This window comes from Carya illinoinensis, chromosome 16 (assembly GCF_018687715.1).
Source record: "Carya illinoinensis cultivar Pawnee chromosome 16, C.illinoinensisPawnee_v1, whole genome shotgun sequence".
NCBI classification, from domain to species: Eukaryota; Viridiplantae; Streptophyta; class Magnoliopsida; order Fagales; family Juglandaceae; genus Carya; species Carya illinoinensis.
Window position 1 is genome coordinate 6,469,487 of NC_056767.1, and position 14,364 is coordinate 6,483,850.

Here is a 14,364-nt window from a genome sequence, read left to right on the forward strand (position 1 = left end):
AAAAAAAACTACTATATAAAAAGACTGCTATGCAAAAAAAAAAAGTGCTATGTAAAAAATTTATGCTATTAGTATAGTTTTGGTATGGCTTTATATAAATTATATGCTAATATATATAATTTATATTTATCTACTAATGCCTTATGTACTTATAAAAAAAAATATAAAGAGTTTTAAGTGTATTAGGCCATTAAAATTTAGTAATAATATTTGAGTGATTTTCTTTCTTTTTAGGTTCTTACTTCTTATGAATCTATGATAAAATGTTATTAATAAATAATATATATTTATAATATTATATATTTAAAGCATATGATCAATTAAATTTTCATGTTTGAGATTAAACTTTTATTTTATAAATTAAAATAACACTATCTTATATATAATTATAATTTATATTATTATATATTATATATAAAAAATTATATATAATATAAAATATATAACATATAACATTAAATAAATAAAAAAAATATACACATATTAAATAGTACCGGTCCGGTCTAAAAATGGCCGGAACCGAAACTGGACCGGTTCCGGCCGGTTTTTCATTTTATGAAACCGGTTCCGGACCGGACCGGTTCAAAACCGGCACAACCGGTCCGGTTTTCCGGTTTACCGGTTAAAATTTACACCCCTACCCCAAACCAGTGAACTTGCAGCCCTTTTCTTGCCGAGAGCGGTCGTCTTGCCGAGGAGCGAAAATCCTGGCATACGAATCACTCCCATGTCCGTTCTCAACTCTTTCTTTCTCTGCTTCTTTCTTCTTAGTCATCCATTGATGTTCTAGCTCAATGCTTGTTCGTTTATGTATTTATTTTTTACGGTGAGACCGGTCCACAGATGGGTCCGTGAATATGATGGTCTGGCAGTGTATCTTCCCTGGCAAGGCTGGGGTGAGTTCGCTTTCTTTTGTTGGGCTTTCCCGGGAAAATTTATAGTGTCTGTGATATAGAAAGTTGGGATTTTTTTTAGAATCTTTTCTCCATACTTTGTCTTACGTGTCTTGTATTTGTTATGCACGATCTTACTGATTCTTTTTATTTTTTAGGTTCTTGTTGGCATTCGTTTTCTTTAGTGTAAAGAATTGGACCTGTTTTTGCAAAGGTACTTGTAATGCAGTCATGTTATGTGTAATTTATTTCTCCCTTGGTTAAATTATATATGTATATAATATGTTAAACTTATCTTAGTTTTTTTGAAAGGAAAGACAAATTCATTACTAAGATTGAATTAGTTCGTTACACACTAACTCATCCATAATGGATCTTCTAACCTCACTTGGACCATCCTCCAGCCATACACTTTCACAAGAAAAAAATACTGCTAACTTAGCTGCTGTATGAGCACTAGCATTTGCAGATCTTCGGACAAAACCCAGTTTCCACACAGGATAGGCTGCCTTAAGCTGTCGAATGTCTTCAATAAGCTGGCCATCCCAAGAGTTGTCTTCTGTTTCTGAATTTACAGCATCAACTACAGCTTTTGCATCCCCTTCAAAACAAACATGCATCAAACCCAGTTCAGTGCAGAAGACCATTGCTCTGTGTAGAGCATGACACTCTGCTTGGAAAGTCGAGGTGACATTCCTCCTTGGTGCAATCAGACTCCCAATCAAAGCCCCCTCCGAATCCCTTACAACCACCCCTATCCCCATTCTTCCCCTATCTTTATCAAAACTTGCATCAAAATTTGCCTTGTACCAAGGCCATACAGGGGGATTCCAAACCTGCCTGGAGTCACTACTAAGAATTCTAGCTGCTGCCCCTGGAACACCTTCCTGCACCTCCCTAAACACAGCGTAATCAGCTTGTGCCTTAGCTATGACTGCATTCGGAGACTGAAAATTACCATTGAAAACCATTTCATTTCTCCTCAACCAGATACTATGCATGACAGTAGCAGCCAGCTCCAATTCCTCCTGTTTTAGTTTCGTTCCCATCTCCTCCCACAGGGCCTGAAAATCATAGAAGTTTCTTCTCCATTTCCTGAACACAGAAAGTCCACCCCACACATCTGCTGCAGCAGAACACCCCCAGCACACATGCACCACAGTTTCGGGTTCACTCAAGCAGACAGGACAGGTATTGTCCTTCAAAATATTTTTCCTGAAGAGGTTATCTCTAGTTGGTAGAATCTTATTAGCACACTTCCATACCATCATCTTTACTTTGCCTGGTACCTTAAGATCCCAAATTCTTTTCCACAGTCTATTAGGAACCCCATTGAAAGATGTACCACCCTCGTTCCTTTTCTGAAGAGTACACTCCAGTGCATATGCACTTTTGACTGAAAAAACCCCTCTAGCTGAGGCACTCCATATTCTTCTGTCGCTTGCTCCTCTATTGCTCAAAGGAATTGACATGATCACCCGTGCTTCCTCTTCTCTAAAAACAGCAGCCACAACCTCTTCTTTCCAAGATTTTGTACCTTCATCAATCAGCACTTCTACTTTGGTTTCTGCATCAAACATGTTCATAGGGGTCTGAACCTGATAAGTTAGTGGGCACGGAATCCACTTATCTTTCCAGATGTAAATGCTCTTTCCATTCCCCACCCTCCATACCATCCCTACCTTTACCAACCCCAAGCTGCCCCATAAACTTCTCCACACATAAGAGGGTGAGCCTCTTAGCTTAGCTTCCATTAGGTCACTTTGCTGGAAATACTTTTGCTTGAAAATCTGAGAGACTAACAAATTCGATTCCTTCAAAAATCTCCATAGCTGTTTTGCTAGAAGGGCTTTATTAAAACAGTTTAGGTCCCTGAAACCTAAGCCCCCCTGATTTTTAAAAGTCCCCAAGAACTTCCATGTTTTCCAGTGTATGCCTCTCCCTTCTCGTTTGTTATTCCACCAGAACTTGGCTAATAAAGCTTCAATTTCCCTGAGCAAAAAAACTGGTAGTTTAAAAACACTCATGGCATATGCTGGTATTGCCTGAAGAACACTTTTAATCAAGACTTCCTTCCCTGCTGTTGATAGAAAACTTGTCTTCCAGCCAGTTATTTTCTTCCATATCCTATCCTTCAGCCCTCTAAAAGAGTTGTATCTTGATCTTCCAACCACTGTAGGTAGGCCTAAGTACTTGTTATAATTGTTGCACCTCAAACCATTAACTTGTTGTAAGATAAAGTCCCTTGTTTCCCCTCTTGTGTTGGAGCTGAAAAATACACTAGTTTTTTCCTTGTTTAGAGTCTGACCTGAAGCCTTTTCGTACTGGACCAGCATATCATAGATTACATACCATTCTACTATCCTTGCCCTGCAGAATATCACACAATCATCTGCAAATAGAAGATGATTAATCCTGGAACCACCCCTTGCTACTGCCACCCCCCTTATCTAACCTCTACTTTCAGCATGATGAAACAAGGCACTTAGTCCTTCCACACAAAACAAGAATAGATAAGGTGATAAGGGATCACCTTGTCTTAGCCCTCTTGATGGTACAAAAGACTCTCCCGGAGTTCCATTTATGATTATTGAAAATGAGACGGATTTTACACAATTCATCAGTAAATCTGTCCATCTCTGTCCAAAACCTAGCTTTAGTAACATAGCCTCCAGAAAATCCCACTTCACCCTATCATACGCTTTTGACATATCAAGTTTTATTGCCATAGATCCTTCTCTACCCTTCTGTTTTGTCTGCATTGAGTGAAGAACCTCATAAGCCACCATAATATTATTTGTAATCAGCCTTCTAGGAATGAATGCACTTTGGTTCCCCGAAATCACCTTATCCAGCATACCTTTCATTCTATTAGCTAAGACCTTGGAGATAAGCTTGTAAACCACATTGCAAAGAGAAATTGGCCTAAAATCATGAACTGAGACAGGTGAGCTAGACTTTGGGATTAGAACCAGATGTGTGTGGTTTAAATCCCTTGGTAAGTGACCTGATTTGAAGTAATCTAGGACAGCTCTTGAAATCTCAGGACCCACTATCTCCCAATGGTCTTGAAAAAACCCTGCGCTAAACCCATCTGGACCTGGAGACTTGAAAGGAGACATCTGTTTTAGGGCTACCTCCACTTCCCTTTCTGTAAAATCCCTTTCCAACCCTTGTTTCATATCACCTGTCACTCTCGGTTCAATTCCCTGAATACATTGCTCAATGCAAGCTGAACTAGGGGCTGTTGACTTATAGATTGCTTTGTAGAGATCCTTAAAACCTGCAGCTATATCTTCCATTTTCCTCAACTCTGTCCCTTCCCCATTTCTTATTTTTGTGATGTTATTCTTCTTTCTTCTCTGATTGACACAAGCATGATAGAATTTAGTATTTCTGTCCCCCCCATTAACCAGTGCCTCTTTGCCCTCTGCCTCCATCTTGTGTCTTCTTGCTCCAACAAAAAATCCAGCTCTTTTTGTATACTTTTTTGTTCATTCATAGTACTAGAATCTGCTCGGCTTTGCAGTTCACCCAAAAGCTGAGTTTTTTCCTTAAGAGCTCTGTTTCTATCTCTAACCATATTTCTGCTCCAGCTCTGAAGCCCCCTTCTTGTACTGTCCAGCTTTTCCATGATCCTGATCAAACCAGTCTCTCCTCCACTACTGCCATGCCAAGCTGACCCAACAATCTCACTACACCCCTCCTCCTTACTCCAATTGGCTTCATACTTAAAAGAAAAGAAGTATCTGGCTTCTGAACACCTCTCAATACTACAGTCAAATAGTATTGGGCTGTAGTCAGAACAGATAGCTGGGAGTGTTTCCACTGAAACCTTTGAGTAAAAAGCTTTCCACCTCGAATTAGCAAGGACTCGATCTAATCTTTCTTTGGTGAAAGACTCATCTTCACGATGATTGCACCACGTAAACTTGTTTCTTTTCCACCCTAGATCAAACAGATCTCCCTCCTCTAGAACCTTTCTGAAACTTCTCATGAGATATTCACTTCTGTAATTTCCCCCTACCTTCTCATTGTTGTATAAAATCTCATTGAAGTCACCAATCACCGCCCACCCCTCCTCACCAGGTTTGAAAGAAGATAGAAGGCTCCAAGTATATTTTCTTAAGGAAGCATTCGGATGTCCATAAAAACATGTCAACAGCCAACTAAAACTACTGAAACCATTTTTAACCATCACATTAAAATGATATCTTGAGAAATTAACTAACTCGAGTAATTCTTTTTGTTTCCACATCAGGATGAGACCTCCACTTCTACCAACGGCCTCACTGACACAATATCCTTCGAAATTCAAAGACTTTGCAATCCTATATGATCTCCCATAGTTTAGTTTAGTTTCCATAATAAAAACCACGTCGGGTAACTTCTCCTTCACTAGTAACCGAAGGATTTGAACTGTTCGGGGGTTCCCAAGCCCCCGACAGTTCCAGCTTATGATTTTCATTGCTTCTGGTGGGGCTGACTCGCAGCCACCACCTTCTCCGAACAATCATTATTCAAAATCAACAGGTCCACCACACCATATTTCTTTGCTTTCTTTTGAGAGATAGTGCTTGAGAGACTTACCTCTATGCCTCGTTTGACACCTTGAGATCTAGTAGAAATGGAAGTAGCTACTGGCCTTTGCTGCTCTCTGGCCTTCCTTTTCCATCTACGTGCTTCTCTCGGTATTAACAACTTGAGCCTAGAGTTCGACCTTTCCTCCAATTCATTTTCATCCGGAATGACTGACTCCCGCAAGCTGGGCCCTTTCTGGTTCGATGTTAGGCCTAACGTTTCGTGAGGCCCATTCTCTATTTCTGGCCCAGTCTGGTCTTCAGTTTCCTTCTCATCTTCCAACTAAACTTATCTTAGTTGGAATTGTATCGAGTCTTTCTTCGGGGATATAGTGACGATTTTATGTTGTAATCGCACAGTTTCTCAGCCATGTCTCCAAGGGAGTAGGCTTTCTCTCTGAATATCTTTTTGATTGAACTAACCGCCAAAAAGTTTTTAAATTTGCTGTTTCAGTAATATCTTGGTTTCTTCTGCTGTTGGGTAGTTTTGACACCAACGCTTTCTTTGATGGCTCGCTGTTGCCCTTGGTGTAGTGTTTGAAGACAACATGACAATAACTGCAATTTTTGCCCTACCTTGCCCGTTTTCCGGTAGATGAGTGCTTTGATTGGATTGCTTTTCTTTGTTAAAACTGGCATAATCTTTTGTCTTACAGGAAAATATACTAATAATTTGTGTTTCTACATCTAAATCAACCGCAGGTGATGATCCTTTCTGGGGCTCATTTCCTTGTAGTAAAGTAAGTTTTAGTTGCTTAACTGCACTCTGATCCCTTCATGTCATGCTTATATTTAACCATGACATGTTCTTTGTATTGCTCTTTACTGTCACATAATTGGGGAAATGGGTTTACAGAACTGGATCTGAAAATATGCACAATCGTTTTAACAATTTATTGTTAAGAAAAAGCTATTGGGAATGCCCTTTTTTATTGGCAAGTTTTGATGTAATTAACCTCTGGAACTACCGTATGAGTCAAAGCTTATTAGCAGTCGGGCTGCCTGTCACAGTCTAGGAACAATATACATGGGCCATGGGCCAGTTTGGGCCTATTACTTGTTGTTTTTCTTTATGTTATGTATTGAAGTGGGCCACAGGGTAGCTGGGCTGATAGCTTGTTATTTCTTTTATCCAGTCCGTTAGGTATTAGTCTTGGGTCATGTTTTATTTAGGCTGAGGCCTTTTTCAGATGTTTTGCAAGGCTCTAGCATATATGCTCACTGTAGCTACTGAAGTGATCTATCGAGAATCTGAATACAATTGTTTCCTATTTTGCTCTCAACCTCTCTTCTATTGGAGGCCAGTCAACCTCAAATCTGACCATTTTCTTTACATTTTCTCTCATATTTTCTAGTTATCCAAACACTATCCATCAGGTGTGTTACACTGCTCCACTTGAACCATTCATATGTTCTCCATTGAGCCTATGTTACTTGTACCATTGTGTTTGGAAAATTTCCAAGTCTGGCAAATAGTCCCTTTACAGCAAATTATACAGAGTGGGCTGTGAAATCCCTCATTTCTCAGGATGATAATATTAACAATGATATAATATCCCCTTTCATGCATTGTTTTTTGACTGTTGACTTACTCTCTGATTTTTTACTAAATTTTAATTCTTAGTTTTGAATTTACATTCTAGGATGATTCGGCATGATTACAAAAGAGTTGGTTACTGCGCTGACTTTTTGGGGAAAAGACTACCAAGTACACATAACAAGGACAAGGGAGTTATATGCTTTAGTTAATCTAGCTTGCAGAAGAAGAGGACATGGATTAAGGTAGTGATGGATGACACGATGGTCTCTACTGTGAGAAAATAAATGCCTTTGGAAAGAGTTTATTTGTGAAGTGGAATTGCATGGCAGGGCCAAGTATTTCAATGAAGGCTTGTTGATCCACTATAATGGAGATTAATCTTTCTAGTTTCTGCACTGTATTATAATATTGTGATTCATTTACATGCATTTTTGGATGGTGGAGTTTCCGAATTAACCTTAGGTTAGGTGGTTGGGTTTTTCAGTAAGTCAAGGCGTAATGTGTTAAGAAGATGTGTCAAAACACAATCTGGAGACATCATTGTGGTTCTCAACAGTATAATTGAACTGTAGAGATTATGTAGTACACAACTAAAAGATGTTTTAGGGCTTTTCCCACAGATACTTGGGATGCAAGACAAACATTTTCCAGGATACATTCTTTTCTCCTTTGAATGTGAAGACATGTAATGGTAATAATCTGAATTGCTTTAAGCCAGAGCAAATCAAAGGAATTTTCTTTTAGCTTATAGGGATCTAGGAGATGAGTTTTCTGGAAGTATAAGCTGATATAACTTTTTTGGTTTAATTACATTGGTTCAATGTCTCAATTATTGGCAATGCATCTATCTTCTTAATGTTATAGACTGGCACTTTCAGTGCATTCACTCTTGCATTGCTAGCTGAGTATTATGCCTTATGTTGCTCATTCCGTTGCTAGTTGTGTCAATGGTGCTACTCTGGTTGTAATGGGTGGTGGCTTTCTCCCGCTCTGGATTTCTTGTGTCTATTTTTATATAAGTATACAGCGTTTTCCTCGCGACATCATACTTGGGATTTTCTTCAATTAAACTGACTTACCCAAAAGAAAATGTTGCAGACTGATTGGGAGGGTGGCTATTTTCCACATACAATTCTTTTCAGTGAGGACTATCCTAGTAAACCCCCCAAACTGCAAGTTTCCACAGAATTTCTTCCATCCAAATGTCTACCCGTCCTGGAACTGTTTGTTTGTCAATTCTCAATGAGCACAGTATAAGTAATCGACATTGTAATTATATGGATTCACAGATTGTGACCTTTATTCACATAATCGATGAGGAAGGCTTGCAGCTATTTGACCTCTTAATGTTGTTTTCAGGGGGTGAAGACCTGCCATTACTGTAAAGCAAATTCTAGTGGGCATTCAGAATTTGCTGGGCAACCCAACCCTGCCGATCCAGCACAAACTGATGGCTACCAGGTCTTCATCCAGGTTTTTGAAATTCCTCCCATCCCAATTCTAGAAGTTCTGAAATTTAAAGTCTTGCTAATGGAGAATTGGTACTTCTGTGGGCCTATCATGCAGGAACCATCTGAGTACAGAAGAAGGTTGCGGCAGCAGGCCAAGAAGAATGCCCCCTCCTGTCTAGCATTATTGGTGGGTTTGCATTGTTTTCCAAACATGGCTATGGTAGTTCTTTAAATGCATATGGCATAGTGGAGTTTCTTTTTCTCATGTTCTGTCATTCTCTTTGTTACAGTGCAATCACCAGTAAGTTTAGTCACTGATCAAGAGTCCCACCCCTCCCTTTTTTTTCATCATAGACATCAAAACCATTTGGTTCTGATTAGAGTGGGTGAAAATTTGGTGCCAACTTGTAAATTGGTACACACAATGCCCTTTTTCTATCTTGCTCAAAATACCTTGTGTACTCCACTTGTTTGTGTTTGTTTTATTTATTCTGGCTGTTATTTATTTTTCATCCTCGCATGGTAGTTGAAACTTGTCTATAAATGGAAGTTAGTTTGATCCCGATACATATGATATTGATTATAACATACATGGATAAACAGTTCTGGTTTGTCTAAATGTTATGTTGGAATGTTCACGTGCTCGTATTTTCCTATCCCATAGACGAGACGACCGGACGTCGTCGAATGCAATTAAAACTTTGGATTTATAGATTTAAGCATATGAGCATTAGATACATGCGCTTTTAAGAATGTCATTGTTGAGTGCAGCACACCTAGTGTTTCATGACCTAATTCTATGGTTTGTAAGGATGATGTTTTTGCTGTGGGAGATTGTGTCCTTCCCTTGTGCCAAGTTTCATAACAATTGACTATGAGTAGATCCCCCCCCCCCCCCCCCCCCCCCCCCCCCCCCCCCTCTCTTTTCTTCTTTCTCTAAATTTCCTATCAATATGTGGAAACTTTTGTTCCCAAGTGCCAATGAAGATCAAGTTCTTGGGCAAAGACAGGTACAATATTGTACTAGTGGAATGAAACTCTTATCCTAACTTGACTATGGCTGAACCCAAGTTCTAATTGGATTCTGACTCCATTTAGGCTAGGTTTCGATATAAAAATTATTTCATCACATCTCATATCATCTAATCAACTATCTCACATTTTTACGCAAAATACACTAAACAATTCAAAATTTTCAAATTCTAAAATAATAATAATATTTTATTTAACTTTTATCTCAACTAATCTCATCTCAATGCACTATCCAAACCTCCTCTTACATTTTATTTATTTCCATTAGCAATCGAAGAGTGCCACATTCAACAACTGTTACGGACCCAATGTGACTAATTCGAGATAGTCAATCTCCAGAAAATGATGAAGAAGAGAAGAGTAGAATGAAGAAGAGAAACTGAATTTGTATTAACTTTCTTGACATCTTCTTCTGTTATTTTCCTTCCTTTTATAGAAATTCATCACGTCCTTCCCTAATGGCCTATGTACAATTACAGCAGAAGTATAAAACACTGCGTATCAATGAAAAAACTATTACAATGGTGAATACAAAAAATGACGTCGCTCTATTAAACTAAACAACACCACTTCACGTTCACTACATGCTCTTCAAAATGCAGCACTTCATTAAGTAACAGTTTTAACTATCACTTTCCTTCCTCACTCGTGTTGCTACAACAATCCCAGCATCTTCCCTTCATTCCTTGCAACTCCTTTGTTGTTTCTATGAATTCAACCCGTGACATACCCTCCCTCTCTATAACACCTTGCCCACAAGGTGAGGAAATGCTTCTCTTAGCTTCCAGTATGGTTCCCAAGTTGCCTCATCTGCTGTCATTCCTTGCCACTTAATCAAAACTTCCACAAGAGCTCTATTATTGACTGGTCTACTACAACGAAGGATAATTTCTTCTGGTTCAGGCGTTAAGTCTCCATAAACATCTACTGGAGGTAGAGTTGTGAGAGGTGAAACATTATGGCCTATTTTTTTCTTCAAGCAAGATACATGAAATACAGGATAATTTCTTCTGGTCTACTATTGACTTAATCAAAACTTAATCAAAACTTCCACAAGAGCTCTATTATTGACTGGTCTACTACAACGAAGGATAATTTCTTCTGGTTCAGGCCTATATGCCAACTTCCCAATCCTTTGAGTGACTAAGAAGGGGCCATAGGATCGTGGAGACAGTTTGAAGTTCTTTCGCAGGGCTACTGAATGCTGCTTGTAAGGTTGTAACCTCAAATAAACCTAGTCACCCGCTTGAAATTCCCTTTCAGTTCTATTCTTGTCATAAAACAGTTTCATTCTATCTTGAGCAGCCACCAAATTAGCATGTAACAACACTGAGATCTGCTGTCTTGTCTTCAAATTCTCATCCACACTTGGATTATCAGCCAGTCTTTGTTGAAGAATGAGTTGTGGTATTATACCACCACTCAACTAAAGGTAACTAATCAGCCCACCCTCTTGGTTTATCACTAGAAAAACACCTGAGATACTGCTCTAATGTCTTGTTGACAGCTTCTGTTTGATCATCACTTTGTGGATGGTATGCAGAAGTATAGGAAAGCACAACTCCTTGCAACTTAAAAAACTCTTTCCAAAAGGAACTAATAAAAGTGGAGCCCCTATCAGAAACTATACTCTTGGGCATCCCATAGAGTTTGAAAATATTAGTCATAAGCAAGGAAGCAATTGTAGAGGCAGTGAAGGGATGTTTCACAGCTATAAAATGGGCATACTTTGAAAGCCTATCAACTACTACCATGATGACAAAATACCCCTTTGAATTAGGCAATCCCTCCACAAAATCCATGGATATATCAGTCCAAATTGTTTGTGGAATTGGAAGAGGCTGTAGCATTCCAGCAGGCTTACTGTTCTCCATTTTGTTCCTTTGACAAACTTTGCACTCCCTTATGAACTTCTTCATATCACCTTTCATGCCTGGCCAATAAAACTGAGACCAGGCCCTCTGTAAAGACTTATGAAGCCCTGAATGGCCTGCACTAGGGCTAGCATGTAGAAATTGCAAAATCTTGATTTTTATTTCAGCAACATCTGGTACATAGATTCTGTTCTTCTTAAATAGGATGTCATGTTTAAGGCTAAAGGAAGAATGTTGAGGATGTCCCCCCTTCAAACCCTTGAGTACTTGATGCACCACTTCATCATAGTCATAACCATTTTTTAATTCCTACATCCAAGAAGGGTTAGGAAAGGATATTACAGATAATGATAAAGTGTCTTCAGTACTTCATTTTCTTGACAAGGCATCAACAACCTTGTTTTCCACTCGCCTCTTGTATTCAATTTTAAAATCATATCCCATTAGCTTTGATATCCATTTCTGCTGTGCAGGAGTGCCCACCTTTTGCTCAAGCAAGAACTTCAGACTATGATGATCAGTACGAACCACAAACGAGCCTCCAAGCAGATAAGGTCTCCATTTTTTTACTGCAATCACTAAGGCTAAAAGTTCTTTTTCATAAGTAGATAGCAGAAGATTTCTACCCTTCAAAGCCTGACTTAAAAAAGCCAAAGTTTTCTGTTTTTGCATCAACACCGCCCTAACTCCATTACCACATGCATCACATTCTATTATAAATGGTTGAGTGAAATCCGGTAGACTCAATACAGGAGGACTTGTAACAGCCAAATTCAACTCTGCAAATGCCTCAGTAGCCTTCTTAGACCAATTAAAATTGTCTTTTTTCAATAGTTTAGTCAATGGAGATGCTATTTGTCCATAATTCTTTATAAACTTCCTGTCGTACCCAGTCAACCCCAAAAAACCCCTCAAGGATTTCACATTTTTTGGAACAGGCCATTTGATCATGGATTCTAATTTCTTAGGGTCCGCTTTCACTCCCTCTTCAGAAATTACATGACCTAAATACTCTATCTCAGAAGAAGCAAACTTGCATTTACTTTTCTTTGCATATAGTTGATGATTCTCCAATGTTTGCAACACAATTTTAAGATGCTGCAAATGAGAAATAGGATCCTTGCTATATACCAGTATATCATAAAAAAAAACAATAACAAAGTGTCTCAAGAAAGGCCTAAAAACATCATTCATAAAACCTTGAAAGGTGGAAGGTGCATTAGTGAGTCCAAATGGTATCACAAGTAACTCATAATGACTTTCATGAGTTCTAAAAACAGTTTTCTCAATATCCTCTTCCCTCATTTGAATATGATGATACCCACTCCTCAAATCCAATTTAGAAAAAATTGCTGCACCAGAGAGTTCATCCAACGGCTCATCTACAACCGGAATTGGATATTTGTCTTTAACTGTAGCTTGGTTAAGGAGTCTGTAATCCATACACATTCTCCAAGTACCATAAACTTTCCTCACCAAAATTACAGGTGAAGAAAATAGGGATTGGCTAGGCCTTATAACTCCTGACTGCATTAACTCTGAAACAATCTTCTCTATTTTAGTTTTCTGATAAAAGGGGTACCTATATGGTTTAACACTTCTAGGTACTGATTCTTCTTTTAATTGGATTCTATGATCCTGACTTCTTCTAGATGGCAACCCTTTAGGTTCTTCAAACACTCTTCCAAATTGAGATAACAACTCAGAAATTTCAAAACTCACTTTCTGTTCTTTCTCAGGATTAACAAAAATCATTTGTAAAAATACCCCTTTTGTCTCCATAGTAGAAAGCTTACATACTTCTTTGTCATCGATCACAGAAGTATTGTTAAATGGTAAATCCTTAAGACAAGTGACTACCCCTTTATAGGTAAATTCTATCTTCATCTCAACAAAGTCCCGAATGACTGGTCCCAATGACAGGAGCCATTGCACCCCCAAAACAATATCACATCCTCCTAAAGAAAGAGTAAAAAAGTCTAGATTGAAGTTTGTACCTTGTATTTGCACCTCCACTTCAGTACACTTCCCATCACTCAGCAACACATCTCCATTTGCCACCTTCACTGGTATTGATTGAGACTGTTGCATTCTTAAACCACACTTGGAAATCACTGCAGTATCCACAAAGTTATGGGTACTGCCAGTGTCAATTAAAATGACCACCCTATTTTTTCGAATTTTCCCCACAACTCATAGTTTGAGGACTTGTCGCTCCTCCCAATGCATGAAAAGAAATGGAAGCAATTTGTGGCTCATCTTCCTTTTCATCATCTACGAACTCAGGCTGCTTCTTCTGAGCTTGCATCATCATCAAGACTAGTAGGCCAATCCATACTTTCCAGCAAATAAAGCTTTGGCTTATCACACTTATGACCAAATCTGTATTTCTCATCACAGAAATAACATAAGCCTTTCTTTCTTCGTTCTTGCATCTGTGATTCAGTCATCTTTTGTACTGAATCTTGGACAAGGGTTGAAACTTAGGAGCAACCAAGATTGATCCAGATTGAGCATGCTTGTAGTTGTTACTTCCACTGGATTATAGAAAATCCAGATTGCTATTTTTCCACTGTCTCCTAGTGCTCCACACATATTGTTCTTGAATTTTTGCCAACCCAAAGGCATCATTAAGGTTGGTAGGATTCAGCATCCTCACTGGCAACCTTATCTCATTACGCAAGCCACTCAAGAAACAACTGAGTTTATTTCTTTATGAAATTCCACGAATTCTGTTAGACAAAACTTCAAATTCTGCCTTGTAACTAGTGACTATTTCCCCTTGCTTAAGCCTTGTAAGAGATTCCATAGGATCATCATATGGAGTTGACCCAAATCGAGTATGAAGTGCCTTAATAAATTCTTCCCAACTACAAAACACCCCAACTTCACTAGCATTTTGAAACCACACCAATGCTTCATCATCCATATGGAAAGAAGCAAAAAATATCCTCTGACCAGGAGGAACTTGATGATACAAAAAATACTGGTTGG

The 14,364-nt window shown here is 38.7% G+C and overlaps 1 pseudogene; it reads left to right on the forward strand.

Moving 5' to 3' along the window:
* The first annotated feature begins 845 nt into the window (after positions 1 to 845).
* Positions 846 to 8,769, forward strand: LOC122298748 (annotated as a pseudogene).
* The last annotated feature ends 5,595 nt before the right edge of the window (positions 8,770 to 14,364 follow it).